Here is a 5,318-nt window from a genome sequence, read left to right as displayed (position 1 = left end):
GGCCCAAAGTGGGGTTGAGGTGTCTTAAATTTAGTGGGAGTTTGTTTGAGTGAAGGCCCATAGTAATAACTTTATGATATATATGCTTATATATTGTCTTAAGAATGCAACAAATAATTAGAACACGTGGCAAATAAGTATGCCATATGTCATTATAAGAAGCTAATAAGAAAGTGTCCCTGCTTCTTCTTATCAATAATGAGACATATCTTTTGAAAACATCTTTTCAATTCTTTCGTCTTTAAGAAACATCGATAAAGAAGTGATACCAAAACAAACAAACAAAAACACCTTATAACATTAACATTGCTTCATCATCCTCAAGAATTTATTCTCTTTCTAGTAATAAATTTATATTCTTCCTCACTTGTCACCCTACAATTGGGTTTTACTTTTAAATAATGGATGAGAATGTTAAAGATTCAATGAAATTTGCGGATGTGAGAGAGAGATATTCAGATTTGAACCATTGTAGATAGAAAAAATGAAAGAGGTGTCAAGGAATGAAAGTTTCGAATTTAAAACTTATTTTAATTTAGTGGCTCTATATAGAAAACTGTCACCACAGTTAGAAGTACATTTTTTTTTTCTTGTATGTTCAATCTCCACCTTGTACATGATCCTCATATGTAATATATTTAAAACATATTTAAGTATGTAAAATTATTTTCTATGAAAATAAGTTTTATGAATCATTTCCAGTGCCATTGAATTCCTATACTACAAGCACAAACTATATTAACTTGGCACAAATGTTCGCTATCCAAGAACATGGGCTTTGGTTCTCTCGAACCTTAGCTTATTATTGAATCAAAGAACACAATAACATAATGCAGTGACAAGATCCTCTCAAACACTAGGCTTTTGTAACACTTGTCAATCTCTTAACCAACAAGTGAAGGCAAGCATAAAAGTTGGCATAATTAATAAAACTCTTGCATGTAATACACGTCAGAAAAACATTATAAATTTGAAAAATATATATATATAATCTCCAAAAGGAAGATTCACCAACAAGAGTTTTTAGACAAGCAATAATAGGAGGAATCTCTTCACTCACCAATGCGGGTGATGAGAAATTTAGTCGTTTATTATTGGATGGATCAACACATACATGAATCAAATAATAATGTCAATAAAGTCAAGGGCCCATATGGGTTTAAGTGGACATAGTCAGAGTGGGGGCTCAATGTAGGCCCAAGGATCTGATTTAACTTTGGTAGGGCCCATGGTAGCTTTATATTATGCTTATTGCCTGTGAAGCAACAAATAATGCAGGACTACACGTGGCAAACACAATGGACAAATGTTTGTTTAAGAACCTCACAAGGTAATATCCCTTTAATCTATCAATCATAAGATCCAATTCTTCTTTTTAAGGCTCTTCTTACCTTAGCTAAAACATCTTCTGTCCTTCTCTCTTTAAGAGGCATGAGAAAGATACCCATAGAACTAACTCAAAACAAACAACTCACCATCTTCACATTGCTTCTTCATCTTCAAGAATATGTTCTCTTTCTAGTATTAACTATATGTTCTTCCCACCCTCCCTAAAACTCTTTCTCCCTCTCTCAATGGCTTTGACAGGTTATGTAGAAAAATGCTAAAGAACCAACTGAGTCTATGTAGTTGTGTGTGAGAGAAGGGGGGCAAGAGGATTAGAAATTGACTAAGGTAGTTCTCATATCTTAAGTGCATTTATCTTCGTCAATCAAACGGTTCAAATTTGAGTTGGTCGGACCGGTTTCATAAAAAAAAATAGAAGTGATGGCATTGATGCTCCAATCATCATGGGTCTTGTTGTCATGTGTTGGATCTTGTGATGGAAAAAGTGTATTCTCTAATAATTGTCAATACCTTTCCTGGACTGGCAATGAACGAGAAAGTTAACCACTGACGTCAACTGAGCTCCTTAGGTGGGCTGTGAGCCCTACTCTTACCTAAGGCCTTGCAAAGTCATTGATGATCATGGGCCCACAGCCCACGAACTGGCAATCAAAGAAGGATCCAAAGTTGGATGGACCAAACCAGCCTACCCTGACCAGGAAATTGAATGCTTTGGCTCAACGGCGGGTGGTGGGACATTTTATTTATTTTTCTTTTTTCTTATTTATTTTTCTCTAGACCACTTAAACATATGTCAGATAGCCCTATAATTAATAATTAATTGTCTAAATATACTCTGCCCATGGCCCCTAAAAGATGGCTTATACGTACACAACATACACAAGTTCACAAAATCAGGAAGCAAAAGAACTCAGTTAGGATCGTGATTTGAATGTACTTCTAACATAATGGTGAGAGTCTCCTATATAGAAGTAGTAAGTCCAAAGAAGTCATGATTCGAATCTACACCTCTATCACACCTTCCTTGCCCCTTCTGTAGGATCATGTTCACTATAAATGGTTGATAATAATCAAAAAATAAATTCAGATATAAATTGCTATGAATCCAAAGGGAGCATTACTTCTCAAGTGAGCAGTTTTTTTTTTCTTTTTTCAAAGATACATCCTCTCACCACATTCCATCTCAACATTCCTTGCTTGCAGCTCTACCTTTGGCATACCAGATTTTTTCTCAATCCCCAAGGGCATGGATCACAAGAGTTTCCTTTTTTCTTCTAGTGCGAAAAATTAAAGTAATGACAAATTTGAAATTTTGATATAAAAGAATTTCTCTTTAATAGTATCTCACATCTAAGAAAAAAAAACATTTCTTTTTACATTTCTCCACAATGATAAGAACAGCAAGGGAAAAAAAAAAAAACTTGTATGACTCTTTTGAATTATGTAAAAAACAAATTCGAAAAATAAATCTATTCTGCTAACTGAATTTCGGATCCTTTCCTCTGCCCTTCTTCAAGTTGAAGTTCACTTGACTCATTTACCCGAACCAACTCGTTCTTTTCCTTGTTTCTTCTCTTTATTAATCCAAATTTCGCCAGCAACAACTCTGCCCAATCCCATAAATGCAAAACAATGTAAGTTCCAATCCCACCAATCAGACCATACGCAATGGAATACGTCATTGGCATCAGTATCATCGTCACAAACGCTGGTATAGCCTGCTTCATATCATTCCACTCAATCTCCACCACAGATTTCATCATCAAGACACCAACCAAAATCAACGGTGATCCAACCGCCCAAACAGGAATAGAAGCCAACAACGGCGTAAAAAAGAACGACAATAAGAAAAATCCTGCCACCGTTAACGCCGTTAACCCGGTCCTTCCACCTTCTCTTATCCCCGTTGACGATTCTATAAACACCGTCACCGGTGACGTTCCCAACAACGAACCAATCACGATCGATGTAGCATCGGACATGAACGCGAAATATTGACCTTCGAAATCGCCGTTTGAGTCAACAAACCCGGCGAACCGAGCCATTGAGTAAAGCGTTCCGGTGGTATCAAGTATATCTACGTATAGAAATGTTATAAGAGCTTCCCAAAAATACCCCTGCCCTATACCCCTGAAATCCAATGCTCCCGCAGTACTGGTGATGGCATGAACGTCAACTACCTTCTTGAAATACTGGTAAGCCGAGTTGCCCGAGTCGGTATCAGGAAACGCGGTCACCTGTGTGTTTCGGAACCATGAAACGGCCGTTACGAATACTATACCGTATATCATCGCTCCTTTGATGTTCTTCACAAGGCAATAAGCGATTAGAACGAAACCAACCGCACCCAGCCAGAACGTCGGGCTTAGCATCTGACCGTTTAAGCAGAGAATGCCACCCGAAACGGTACCACCAGGCATTAGCGTAACGGTGCCGTTTGGGTAAGTCGTTACAGGTGCGACGGAAGCGAGTGAGTTGGCAGGACACGCGCCGATAGTAACAAGTGTGGCTGAGCTGAACCCAACGAGCCCGAGTCCTTCACCGCTTTGAAGACCAATAAATGCCAGGAAAAGACCGATTCCAGCAGCAGAAGAGACACGAACCGGTTTAGGAACGATTTTAGCGAGTCTGGTTCTTAACCCAACTGCTGATATTAAAAGAAAGATAAGCCCTTCGATGAATACTGCTGCTAAAGCTGTGCCGTAGGTGACGTTGCCAGAGCCGTGGAAGCCAACAACACTGTAAGCGAAGTAAGCGTTGGCACCCATACCAGGAGCTAAAGCTAAAGGAAGGTTAGCGAAGAGGCCCATGATTACACAACCGACAAGAGAAGAAGCGACGGTGGCGACGATAAGATCTTGCCGGACTCTAGCAAGGCAAGCTGTGTAACCTGGGTTAACTGGGTCGAACTTGCATGACGAATCGGGTTGGATCACTGTGAAATTTGAAGCGGCACAGTTGGTGACAGAGATGGAAGGGTTGCTGCAGAGAGGAACACAGTCGGCGACGGTGCAGGTTCCGCCGGAATCAGTGAGAATACTAGCGTTGACTGCTAAGATGTAAGCCATGGTGAGGAAGGTGGCTGTGCCGGCACGGAGCTCGGTTGTGAAAGAGGAGCCACGTTTGTCGATTTTGAAATATTTTCCGACTCGGCTTTCTGCTACGAACGAGTTAACCCGGGACGTCATGGAGCGTGACGTTCGAGACTCCATGATTGATTTGATCACAGAGAAAAGAGAAAGATGAACAGGAAAAGAGCTTCAATATATGAGAGTTCGGAGATTAGAAAATCTCTTATAAATAAATCTGAAACAGTGAGAGGGAGAGAGGGAGAGAGATAGACGTAATGGAATATGGTAGTGGTGGTGACGTTCTGTCAAGCAGCGTGGGTTCAGCTGTGTTTCCATGTTGAGGCATGGAGATCTTTTCGGCTCGGGTGCAAATGTTACTGTGTATCGCAAACTACCAAATTAAGTCAATTTTCATTAAGTAGAATGACACGTGGAGGTCAATGAAGAGTTCCCTTTCTGTGTAGGGCTCACAGTTCAAGGTGAGTTGTCAAAACCAAGCAGTTACTATTATGTGTGAGAAATTTAATGAAACGGCTAGTTTATTGATGGGTATTTGGGAGTTTGAGCCCGAAACATGGGATGAAGTTTGGGTTTGGGGAATTATATTGTGAGATATTGTGGTGATACACTTTTTTATTTTTGGTAGAGGTGATACACTGAATCCATGGGAATCATGGATTGGATTAACGATTTAAAAAACGAAGATGCATTGAGAAATAATTAATAGTGATTTAATAAATAATAATCGCATGTTTCAGGCATTAATACTGCATTACGGGAGACATTGTTGGATGCACTACGAAATTAAAAGGAAACATCAGAAGCAGTTTTGGGTGTTCTGGAGGTAGAAATATTTTCACAGTCATTTGATAAACTTGCTTATGAAAACAAAAATAGGCT

General features: G+C 39.4%; 1 pseudogene; it reads right to left on the bottom strand.

Moving 5' to 3' along the window:
• Positions 1–2,735: 2,735 nt before the first annotated feature.
• Positions 2,736–4,692, bottom strand: LOC149022371 (adenine/guanine permease AZG1 pseudogene; annotated as a pseudogene).
• Between the last annotated feature and the right edge of the window lie 626 nt (positions 4,693–5,318).

This window comes from Hakea prostrata, chromosome 3 (assembly GCF_041222555.1).
Source record: "Hakea prostrata isolate BN-2017 chromosome 3, UWA_Hpros_2, whole genome shotgun sequence".
NCBI classification, from domain to species: domain Eukaryota; kingdom Viridiplantae; phylum Streptophyta; class Magnoliopsida; order Proteales; family Proteaceae; genus Hakea; species Hakea prostrata.
This window is presented reverse-complemented; position numbering and strand designations above follow the sequence as displayed.